This window comes from Mus musculus, chromosome 15, assembly GCF_000001635.26.
Source record: "Mus musculus strain C57BL/6J chromosome 15, GRCm38.p6 C57BL/6J".
In the NCBI taxonomy this organism is placed as follows: domain Eukaryota; kingdom Metazoa; phylum Chordata; class Mammalia; order Rodentia; family Muridae; genus Mus; species Mus musculus.
The window spans coordinates 92,149,184-92,162,428 of record NC_000081.6 but is presented as its reverse complement, the minus strand read 5'-3'; the positions used below and the strand labels follow the sequence as shown (position 1 = coordinate 92,162,428).

General features: G+C 38.3%; 1 protein-coding gene across 7 annotated transcripts in view; it reads right to left on the bottom strand.

The window, feature by feature from the left end:
• The window catches only part of Cntn1 (contactin 1), a 290,816-nt gene that overhangs the window by 179,539 nt on the left and 98,032 nt on the right, over nt 1-13,245 (bottom strand). The window contains exon 1 of one of the 7 annotated variants that reach the window (XM_017316423.2): nt 768-1,748. The exons of 5 other annotated variants lie outside the window; for them this stretch is intronic. The gene's annotated coding sequence lies outside the window, so the exon portion shown is untranslated. Of the gene's footprint in view, nt 1-767; nt 1,749-13,245 lie in introns of those variants that run through there. One more of the 7 variants, NM_001159647.1, reaches the window with a different exon arrangement.

Genomic DNA, 13,245 nt, shown 5'->3' with positions numbered 1-13,245 from the left:
TACAGTATTCTTTTGTAATTCTTGTCATTTTGGAATACGGTGTTCTTGGCAGCCAAGGAAGAACATAGGTAAAAGTCAGGATGCCAGGAGGCAGGGGGGGAGGGGGAGGGAAGGGGGGTTAGGATGGGGTGGAGAACTCTGGGAGGGGATACCAGGAGGGAGGGGCAACATTTGGGCTGTACATAAATAAAGTAATGAATTTTTAAAAAGTCAAACTGTCTCATTTCTGACAAGGTCTTCCCTCAAGGACATGTTGTTGCAAATCGTTCTCTTTACTTACATCTGCTAAAAATAAAAAAATAAAATTAAATTAAAAAAAAGCAAGGCAGTTTTTTGGGTATGACCGAGTACTGCTGCATTTTCGGGTCTGATCACCTTTGAGAACAATTTGAAATGAGGACGTCAAGGTAAGAATCTGAGCTGAGCCCAAGCCCAGCCACAGCCCTGCTAAAACTTCTCCAGCAGGAGGTGACTTCCACTTACCGATTCAGCTCACTCCCAGGCTGCCCCTCCCCACTCGGCCAGCACCCATCTAAGCAAGGCGCACACATCTAAGTTCCTGCACGTTCTCGAAAAGCCATTGCATGAAAAATAAATACTTCACACCCATACCGTCTGATATATGAAATAATGTCATCTCTCGGTTTACACAGTAATAAGTGAGGCTGGACGAGGAAATCTATACCATCGGCACCGCGTCACCGTTATCCCAACTGGGCACATTCTCCTTTGCAATTACCTAACCTAGAGAAAAATCGTGGACTCACCGTGTGGGTTGAATCATCTGCCGATCTTGCTATAATATCTGCTTCAAATTGCCCCTTTGAATAGACTCAGGGAGAGTTATGACACAATGGGCTTCTCTTCTGCAGCAGAAGGCAAGTTAAAAGGACCTCATGCTGTGACCTCAGAGGCAGGCATAGCCGCTCCCATCCTTCAGCCAACCTTCTGCAAAGAACAGGTTATAAGACTGCAAAGCTGGATCTCCACATAGCGATACTTTCAAATAAAGCATTCTGGGCTGTGAGCTGTGGATTTACATTCCCGAACCTGGCTGGCTGGAGTCAATGCTGCTTCTGTGCCTGAAAATATTAAGCATTTCACTGCAGTCGCTTCATGCAAGAAACTATCTGAGGCGACTTCACAAACCCTGTCATTCTGTTCAGGGACTAAAGAATGAGCAGGGCATGCATAATTCATGCATTGGAGTCTTCAATGCACTTCCTGTAGCCTGGGCTCTACCCAGTAATGGGCTATTGATCACCTCATCCCTAAGACAATCGCAGAGCCCTGATTGGTTTATTTCCACAAATAAAATTACAACCTAAATCATAGGCAGAAGTCTCCAGCCCGGCTGCAGCCTCTCAGGGAAGATATTCTCAGTGCCGAAATGACATCTGCAAGCTGCAGAATGTCGAAGCTGGACTCTTTGGGGGCAGAAACGACAGAATCTGCTGTTTTCGTTCGTTTGAAAGGGCAAACTCAGTGCAGGATCAACCCAGGTATTCCATACTACCGGTATAACGCACAGAGCTGTTTCCTTCTCTGTCACCGCAGAGACATCAACAAGAACAAATGAAAATTAAGACAAAAATTACATAAAAGACACACACGCGGCAGCAAGTAGTAGAAGCGTTTTTACCTGCCTCCTTCAGTCACAGTTCTTAGAAGAATTATTCTAAAATAGTTAGCTTGTCATTTCGGCGATGTGGAAAGGGTCCCTTCTATTCGAAATCACAGCGGATCATGTGATTATCTCTATTAAATATTCTAGACCATAATTACTTTTTATTCTGGGTGTGTCAATGTTCTGAGTTTTTTTTTTCCCCTCTGAGCATTTAAGCTTCAAAGAACATATCATTGTTTACACTGGCTGGAAAAAAAACCCCAGCTGTTCAACAAGATGTACATTTAATTATGCCTAGATTCACTATAAAGAAAGAAACAGGTCCTAGCACTTTAAAATGCCATCATAGTATTTGCAGAAATACTACTGTGGGAGGTCCTTGTGAAAATGTGTGTATCTATAATTAGTGAACATCCACTACTCAAAGACCTCTGGACTAAAACTAGTTGTCTGGTGTTTCTACACAGGAGGTGCAAACATAAGCTCCTGAAGCTGCTGAAAGCTATGAAGTCATGTCTTCCCAAAGCCTTTTTAAACACACACACATGAGTGCACACAAACACACTTGCAATTGATATTCCTATGCTATCACACTTGATTCCCTCATAAATCCAGAGGGAAACATTCTTGCCTTGGGGCTAAAAAACTACAATGTGAGAACAACCATTTTCTTACCCAGCACTGTAGATGGTGCAGAGCAATTGCCTTTTAGAGAAGCATGACTGTGTGGTCTTCAATCTGTCAACCAACAGTAGATTCTAGCTTTTAGAGGCAGTACAGGTATTGATGGAGACACAGGTGCAGTGGAGAGATAAGTTGAAAACTGGTCCTTTTTTTCTAAGTTAATATGAGGAAGATCTGCACCTGACTGATGGAGACTCTTCTAGAACAGGCTGTATGGCAGTGTAAGACACTAACCATCCAATTACTTTGGTAATAATAAGCCTATATTCATGCTATTTTCTTATGCCAAGGGTAGTTCTTATATTTATAGTTATATTATTTATATTTATATGTTACTGCCAATCTAACAAAATTTAATTAAATTACATGGTAGATCTTTTCTTATAATGTTTTTCTTTCTCTAATTAATGACCTTTGACACCAAATATAGGATTGAAGGGACTCAGATTTAAAAAAATAATCTAATTTAGAGATCTACTAAAAGACACAATTTCTCATAAAAGATCATCTCATTTAAAATAGCAAAAGTTGGGAATAGGGAGAGATGGCTCATGAATTAAGAGCACTGACTGCTCTTCTGGAAAACCTAGGTTAAAATCACAGAACCCACATTACAGCTTGCAACCATTGGTAACTCCCGCACTTTCTGGTCTCTGACTGCATCATGTAAACACACAGTAAACAGGGATGCACGCACACAGAACACCCATATCAATAAAATAAAACAAATAAACCATTGTTCTTTAAGTTAAAGTAAATAGATACATAAAAAGAAAAAAGATGGTTTTGGAATGTACTGGGTATGAGGATATGAGGGTACTATCATATAGAGAATTTAAATTCATGATGTAATGTTCAATAACTATAAATGACATGATTCAATAGTGTATGTCTAAGAGTTTTAGTTTGGTCCATCTTTCTAAATAGAGTGGGAAGAATTCCCATGTCTTTTTCCATAAAAATTATGCATGACATCTATCTAAAATGAATTACATATGGCAGTTATCTGAAAATGGAGAGAACAAACACATGCGCACGCGCGCACGCACACACACAGGTGGATACTTGCACAAGAGACATGGGCAGGGAGTCAAATATTTGATCTAGAATGAACAAAGAATTAGGAGCCATCAAAAATAGGACAATGATATATAAGACAAACAATGACAACAGTAAATCCCAAAGAATTCAGAAGGCTTCAATAAGTCCTGAATGAAAGAGAGTGCAGAGAGGGGACTACAACACCCCCAGGGTAAAACAAAGCTTGAGGCTGTAATAAAGACCCAGTGTCCCTTCTCCTGAAGTCTGGCTATTCCTTGAGGAGGGTGGAGGGGATGACATTTAACCAATCATTCCAGAAGGATGGAAAAGAGACATGGTCATTTCAGGTAATTTGATCGCCTGGCAGATCAAAGGACTTTCCCACATTTTGAATTTACTATACCTGCACAATGTAAAATAAATTCTGCAAAGGACAACAAAATAAATTTAAAAATTAGGAATAAACCAAGGCACGTGTTAGATTGTCAAATCTGTGATATGTATTAAGATGTATAACTGATCTTAACTCCTATAATTTTAAACAATGTATGGTGTTTTTTGAATAACCCAGAAATAGTCAAATAATTAATAATAATATCATAATATATTGGAGGAAGAATTCATTGTTTTTAAGACAAGGAGCATGAACTATATGGAGGATATTGTGCATCTTGCAATTGAAAACAGTTCTTCTATTTGTTTTACCAATATCACAGAAACACTCTTGCTCTCATCCCTCTGATTATTTTAAAAAGTATTTGTGCAACATCTACATGCCAGAAAAGTTTTCTCTACATGCTAGAAAGCCAACCATTCATGTAGCAGAGTTTGCATAGTATATATATAGTAATATATATACTATATATAATTTCAGAAAGCATGTAAAATCTTGATTTAAAAAGTTGTATATAATAACTGATGCACATAAATATTTGAGGAAAATTCTAGAACACAGAAACTTAGCCTATGTGCTAAGTACACGCTAGACACATGCAAATTCCTCTTAACTGTATTCCAATATTTCAGGCATTATGGTGGAAATATTAGCATGGCTACCTATCCTAAGGAGAACACTCAGAAATGAATCCTTTATGGGGGAGATACTTAAAGAAAATGATTGGCGTAACAGATTAACACAGGTTGTAATGATGCACCGTGTATCAGGCTCTTAACAATAAGACCCTGCAGTGACATTCACCCTTCTTGAACATCAGTCATGCACAGTGAGAGCAAATGTGTGTTTATCAAAATTTGGGTGAGAATTAGGTAAGAGCACAGAGCACAGTCACAAAAAATTGCACTGATGGTCCTGAAAACACCTTCCATTGCTTCATCTGTACATTTTTATTAATCTCACAGAGTCACTAGGAAATTTAAATATTGTCATTACCTTATGCCACTTAACACAGTTTCCGTGTAACACCTTTTCTTTCAGAAAAAGGCACTTCTAGAGGGGAGGAATATTATGTGGTCATGAAAGATAGCAGGATGCAATAGTGAGCTCGAGAAAACCAAGTGTCGATGGTAGGAGATCATGAGACACCATGAGCATATTGATTGTATGAGAACATGGGACACTTATAGTTACATCCATGCTATTAGAAGTAGGACATCGTGGATATATTGATGCTATAAGTAAGTGGGACATCATGGATGTACTGCTGGTATAAGAATATGGGACACATTGGAAATATCAATGATATTAGAATGTGGGACCTTGTGTAAATTAATCCTATGAAAATGTAGGACCGCATGAAAATATCACTGGTATGAGAATATGAGATAGACAATATAGACATATTGATGCCATGAGACTGTGTGACAGTGGGCATATAGACACTATGAGAATTTGGGACATTGTGGACATAATGATGGTATAAGAATGAATCTTAAGATAAGACAAAACTATAGAAAATCTGATTTATAAAGATATTCTTTGTAAAACACATAGGTTAAAATCCTGGATAAACAGGACCTTTATATTTAGTTATATGGTGATATTGTGCAGAGAAACAGGTATTTAAAGCTTAAAGAGAACACAATTAAATTTTTGTGGAGAGAAGAGTATAGACTACAACAACCAGATGCAATGGGCATGCATGTTGAGTTCATTTCTATTTAGAGTCTGCCACAGGTGATGTGGGCATGAGGCACATCTGGCGACATGTGGATGAGGAGAACATGAATGTGATTAAACTTCAGAATAAGTAGTTCTCAGCAGGTTATAAGTTGGGAAGAGCTATAGAAAATGTTTTAACTTGTAACTTGTCTTTGTTCCCTCATCTCTGGTGCACTCAGAAATCAAATAAAGGTGTAAAATACAAATATATTGGTAGCAGAAAACTATTGTGAACTGGGACTATACTGTTAGATGTAACCAGAAGGGTTAAACCACAAAGCAAAACTAAATGGCAATGACTTAGACACACACATTTCCTGTGGACAAATTGAGAGTGGGGATAGATCTCATTAGTTAGGTTGGTAAACAATCTGGGCTATTCAGCTTGTGGAAATTAGTGAAATATTTCACAGATGAGAATGTACAAGAAAAGGGTGGAGGGTGAAGGCCTGAAATGCAGAAAAGCCATGACCATAAGACCCTGACAGAATGACAAATAGCTGAGTACACACTGCTGATATGTAGTATACATATTATGCCCAAATCTGAAGCAATACTTCCTTACTAATAGCAATACTCTTCTGATCAGAAGAAAAGTATTGGTCAGCTAAATAGCATTTATTTCTGTTTTATTAATGAAAAACTCATGGTCACAGATAAAAATGGTCAATTTACATTGTGTATGATGATACTGGATGTTTCTAGAGACATACACAGGCAAGTAGAAATCACGAAGAAAAGTTACATTACCATATAAAAATTAAATTCCAGTTACTTATGAAGAGATTAAAGGATGGTAGGATGCAAGATTGTACTCCGTACTCAGAGGACACCTTTTATAGACAGTTTATAAACGTAAATATTTTCTACGATAATAACTTTTAATAAGTGAGGGTAAGGGGAAGTGAAAAGAACTCTTAAAAATTTTTAAGCTGAAGTCCCTTTCCTATGTTTGTATTTCCTTTTTAATGATAATAACCAGAAAGGTGGGAAATATCAAACAACAACGACGTCAACGACGACGACAATGACAACGACAAAAACAACATCAGCAGCAAAAACAAACACCATTATTCCAAATCACATTTGCTCTATTAAAGCACAACCAAACAAAACAATAGAAAAGAATTTCTTCAGCCACCAATAAGGGGTTTTCGGACTATAGAGTTGGCTGAGCAATTAAAAGCTCTTGCTGTTTTTGCAGAGGATCCAGGAGAAGTTCCCAGCCCTCAGATGATAGCTTAAGACTCTCCTGTGCATACCTCTAGTTCTAGGGGGTCCAACATGTCCTTCTGGCCCCCATGAGCACAGGGCATGAGTGCAGTACACTTATACACATCCAGAGAAAACATCCACACATATAAAATAAAAGCAAATACCTTTTTATAAATGAAAGACTTTCAGTTCAAGAAAGAAGAAAACCAAGTACTTACAAGAGGTTCACCAGAAGTCGCAAAACTTTGGCACATTGTTCAGACACTAAATAATTCCTAATTCTATTAAAAGTAGCTTTCCCCTAACATTTTAATGTACTCTCAGATATTACTGTACTCAAATCATTTCCTTGGTTTAATAAAAATGACCTAATTGTAATTCATGTGAAACAGGATACCACAACCCCTACCATTAGTTACAGTATAATTAAAACTACAATCTAAAGTATTTTAAGTTTGTAAAACTATTACAGATAATTATCATTATCCCTATTTAACCACACTTACTAACTATACTATACTAAAGGAAGCAGCTTTTCCTTTAGGAGGCTAAATGCTCTTAAGTGAATGCATGAGTAACTTCAAGTCAGCAGCTGTCTAAACCGATGCTACCCGCAGAGAGCCACTGAGCAGCCTTGGGCACAAACCAGTCTGCCTTTCTAAAGAAACATCAGGGAAATGCTTGGAAATTATAGCCTACTAATCTTCTCTGGGAGCAAATTCAAACATTTTCAATTCTGTTGAGTCAAAATAAATGTTTGGTTCTAGACAAATTAGACCTATGTTGGTAAGTAAGACCCTCCTCATTATGTGCCTTCTATTGTTAAGCCTTGTAAATATCTGTATATTCTTAATGACTTTGGGATTTTTGTGCTTTTAAAAAGTGTGTCTAAACCATGAATAACTTAAGAGTGTCTAGTGGGTAATGATATTAATCAGATGTCAGAATAGTAGGCAATGTGTTTCTTTCTCCCTCCATTACGGGACAACAATTAGAGATTCAGAAAGAATAATGGCAAGGTATCCAACTAAGAATTATAGCAAAGAACAGAGGATAATCTCAAAGGGGAAAAAAAGTTGGTATAAGACACAGTTGTGACATCTAGAGACTCCTACAAAGCTGGGACATCAATGTCAGCAATGCATAAATACTGCCATGGTTGCCAGTGTTCTGAGTGGCCTCTCTTCACAGGAAATGGCTCTTTGCTGCTGTACTCATCAACAGCCACTGGCAGTTTGAAACTTATTCATGAAAAAAAGAGATACTCTGGACCTATCCCTAAAAAGGACCCATAGTTGTCCATTACACACCTCGCAACACTTCATGTGCCCCAGAGCTTGGAATTATGGTCTTACAGAGCCACCATGCTCCTTAGCCACCTCCATGACTCTATTTCTGTGCCCATCTTTACAGGCTGGTGGAACTAACTCTGTTGAGCCACGGAATCTCAAGCCCTGGGTTTATGAACTATATTCACAGCTGGTCTCGGAACCCTGGCTCCACTGACATTCAATGAGCCATACTTCAGACATCAACATTACTGCTGGCAAGCAATTCAATACTGGAGGCTCCAGAGCCACTGTTGCTCATGTGAACCTATGCTCTGTACTCCAGCTCCACAGGCACTACAGCCATTTCTGCAGCAGACACATTTCTACACCACAGTGCCAATGCTTCAGTGACTGTATGCTTTCCTGCACTCTGAATCCCATTTCCACATGCACTTTATGGGCATACATGTCACATGTTACCAATAGTGGGGACTAGTGCCAAGGAGACTCACATATACCATAGTGGAACTGTAGCCTCCCACAAGCCTGAAGCAGGCTGAGCCAGACCGTGACCTTGCTGCCACTAAAGAGATTGTCTAGGGTAGAGCCTTCCTCCCTAGATCACTCTATTGTTCAGCCACTGTCGCTGTTCCTCTTCAACATACTGCTACCTGCTGAGAGGCCCCAGAACTATTCCGGAGACTACATCCTATCCTACACGTCATCACCTGCAGCTGGTTCCAGGCTCCAAGAATGAATTGGCGGGAATGGGCTTTCCCCCTTCCTTTATAAAGCGTGTCCGCCATTAAACATGTGAACCTTGAGCAGACTAGTTGTCTTGGTTCCATTATTTCTCAACCCGTCTAGGCTCCCTCTTCTCTTCCAGTTCCAAGATGCTTTCCAGGCTCGAACCCGGGCATGAGACCTGCAGGCCGGCCCCAACATGGAACCATATTCCTCTCTTGGATATTATTCCCATAAGCATGGCACTGGCATGAACACGAGAACATGAATTTCCATGGGAGACAAAAGTGATCAAGAGTACTCTGAAAGACTTGATCAGAAAGACCTCAGCCACCTACACTGCTCTGCTGTGACCTCCAAGTTTTGCCAGTAGATGCCTCCTTTATTTAGCTCAGTCCTTTATATATCCCAGTGGTGTCCTCAGCTGAAAGCACTCGACTAAGGTCATACTGCCAGGTTGGAAGCAAATCAGTTGCTGAGCATCCTCACAGCCATCTGCAAAGGAAAGTATTTCACCACCAATACCACTTGTTTGTTTTGTTTTGTCCAAGACAAAGTCTCCTATGTAGCCCTGGTTGTCTTGGAACTCACTCTGTAGACCAGGTTGGCTTTGATCTCACAGAGCTCCAACTGCCTCTGCCTCCCTAGTGCTGGAGTTAAAGGTATGTACCATTACACTTGGTTCCCACAACAAGTTTGAGAAGTAGAATAAAAGAGTTGCTTCTCCATTAAATGTGAAGAGCTCAATATAAGGCAGTGAGGCAGAAGAGAAAGAAACCATGGCATAATGACAGCAAAGGGTCACCATAACTTTCTAGTCACAAACCCCAAGGAGATAGAAATCTACAGGTTGCCTGAAAATGACTTCAAAGAAATTGCATCAAGGAGACTCAGGTAGCTTCAAGAAGTACAGACAGACAACAAGTGGGATTTTTAAAGGACATAAACAACTCAATAGAAAGAAATTTAATGAAAAACAATTCTGGAGTTGAATACATCTGCTGAATTAAAAATTTAATCAAAATATGATATTAGACATGATCAAGGAGAAAAAAATCATTTTAATTTGAAGCCACTGGTATTTGGAAATACCAGTCAGAGAAGACTAATGTTAAAAGTAATTAGCATAAAAGGTATATGATTTGTATAATATAATCAAGTCACATGTTAGGACTTATAGGAGAAGACAAAGAAAAACATTCAGAAATCATTAAAGAAACTGCGACTGAAAGATTCCTGAATCTGGAGAAAGACATGAATATCTACATACACAGTATTTTAAAATCTCCAATATGGTTCAACTCTCAAAAGTCCTGACCAAAAAAAAAATGTATAATCAAAACGCCAAAAATAAATAATAACTTTGAAAAAAGAAAGCAAACAGGATTTCTTCACCTACAAAATATCTTCTGTAAGACTGTCAACAGATTTCTCAGAAGAAATTTTGCGGGCCAGCGGCTAATGAGCTACTTTACAGAACTGACAAACACATCCAGCTGGGATCTCCATGTGTAGCAAAACTGTTCAAAAGAAAGGTAGAGGAAATAAAGCCATCCCTGCACAAACAAAATCCAAAGGAATCCTCAGTGGGGCTGGTTCCTGGTGCGGAAACTCAAGGGAGCTAGTAACATGAATCTGTGTGAAGGGATTAATCTTACAGCAGAGAGGATATAAGGAACCAAGTCCAGAACCTTCCATACCACAACAGCATTGGATGAATCGTATTCTAGGATACAAGTTAAAAGACAAAAGTACCAAAACCCTGACAGCTACAATACCTTATAGATGAATATTCAGTGTGGAAGATATAATCTGTCAACATCAACCATTAAAATAGATGCTGAGGAATAAGAGGTTTTGTATATGAGCAAACTAAGAAATGTTAGCTTAAAGTGGACCATTATAAGATGTGAGCACAAAGTCAAACCTTTATTGCAGAAGCAGGAAAATAATGATCAGAGTTTGTCTTTGAGAATTGATCAGATCACAGAGAGATCAAGAAAGGAAGAAGTGGTTAAATGGAGCAATGAGAAGATAATAGTGATGTTAGGCACTGGCAATCTATGACAATGTATTAAGTTCTCTTAACCAAAAAGATAAAGAATGGCTGAACGATTATGAAGATGGGATGGAAAGATCACTTCATTAATGAATAACACACATATGAGCAGAAGGTAAGGGAAAGGGTTCTGCTAAGTCAAAATAGAGCAAAGAGAGTTATACTTGAATCAGATAAAATGGTCTTTAAGTAGAAAACCATGAAAAGAAGATTTGACCATGAACATACAGATAAAGTTAAAAAGCAAGAGATTTTAACACACTACTTACTAGATGCTAGTAATAAATAGATAAATTTGACCTAAAACTGGTAAGAGAAGTGTAGACTTAAATATAACACAATCCTCTGGCAAACATTGCTCAACATGATTACATTATTATTCTAGCATATAAAAATATGCTGTGGGCTTATAAGGAGATGTACATATTTATACAAACACTGTGAAGATTTTATTAAGTTTATTCAGCTCACATCAGTGTATACACAAATCTCTCACGCTCTGCCCCAGTCACGAAGGCTACAAGCAACACAGTTAACACTGATTTTCTTTATATAAAAATATTTAAAACCAATTTGGAATGCAAAATCTTCTCTCTAAATACAGAAATTTCAAACTATATTTAGGCAAAGTTTTTCATGCACTTCCTTTTCTTGTAGACTGAAGATATTTAATAAAGCAATTCTGTTTAAGCAATATATATTGATATATAAGTTTTGCATCATTTTTTTGTTCTCTGCCCAAACCTACATCCTGTGGCAGGATATTAATGTATCAGGAAGTTCTTTTTGTAAACATATTTGGCCTTATGAAGCTATTGGACAGGAAATCAACTTTGCTTTTTTATGGGGAGAGTTATATTGATTCAAGCAACAGTAATTTCCTAAAGAAAGATTTTATCATAGGTGCTTGTGACATAGAATCAAAAAGGCAGCCTTTAAAGTATCTTGGAAAATAAAACCTAATAACTTAGTTCTGCAGAGCAGGTGATGGGCTCTTTTGATAAAGTGATGCATTGCTGAAATACATATTTCTATTAAGTATAGGTAGTTGGTGTCAAGTAGGGAAGAAAAGTCCTAATTTTTGAGGATAGCATATGGTTCTGGTGGTTCCCTTTGCATGGAAATGTCACACGCAACGCTGTTGCTCAAGGACACCATTAAGTGGTCTACTAAGGAATGACAAAGACTGATCAATAACCCAAAGGAAAGGTACAAAGGGAACCAACTTAGGGAATGCAGACAAAAGAAAACTGATCCGGACTCCATTGGTGAGACTTTGAAGCAGAACTTCCTCTTCCACAGCTAGCATGGGCTAGAGACCTTCAAGTGACTGTGGATTTGGTCTATGAGTCAAAACTCAAGGTGATGGAGGACTGGTTTAGCATTGTAAAACTCCAGGATCAATCTCCATTTGGGTCACAGGAGGGAGGGAGGAAGAAAGGAAACTTAGACTGGTGCTAGAATGTAATGTATTTCCCTCTTACTCCAAAACTTAGAACAAGTGCTAAAATTAGGGCAAGTACTGTAAACTTTCTTCTGGAAAGCTGACCCATCCCTGAACATCAAGGGGTAGTTAGCTAATGTGTACCCCAAATAAAAGGCTGCACTTTTACTATGTTGACACCTCTAGGTAACAATTGGGAAACTGTCAAAGACTGCGCAGGTAAATGTCAATGATAGCTAATCACCAAGGTCCCATTATTTTGTCAAATTCATACAAATATGTTTTAAACCACCCATTACGTTTCCTCCTTCATAATAATGTTAAGACATTGAAAATGCTGTTAAATGGCCTTATATGCATATGTTATGGTCTGAATGAAAATACTCTCCATAGGCTTATAGATGTGGCCTTATTGGAGTTGGTATGGTCTTGTTGGAGGAAGTGTATCACTGAGAGAAGGCTTTGAGGCATCAGATTTTCAAGCCAGATCCAGTGTCTCACTCATTCTTTTCCTGTTGTTTGCCTATCCAGATGTAGAACTCTCAGATATGTCTGCCTGTATTCTGCCATGCCTTCTGCCATGATGACAATGGACTAAACCTCTGAACTCTAAACCAGTCCTAAGTGTTTTTCTTTGTAAGAGTTGCCATGGTCATGGTGTCTCTTCACAGCAATGAAAAACGTAACTAAGACAGCACAGGATATTTTTAATCATCCTCAAATGCATAGTTTCCTATGGTTGAAAAGAATTATTATAAGGTAACAACCTAAAATACTTAACAGCAATTTAAATTGGCAGTATGGCTTAAAAAAAAGCCAGGCAAAGAATGTGGCTTATAGATTCCTCTTGAAGGAATATAGCAGAAAGACACAGAGAGTCTGACAGTTTGTGACCAGTATCTCAGAAAGGCCACCTCAACCAATGTCTTCCCAACCTCTATCTACAGTGAAAAAATTTTTTAAGATTTATTTATTTATTTATTTATTTATTTATTTATTTATTTATTTATTTCGTATATGTGGGTATACTGCCACTGTCTT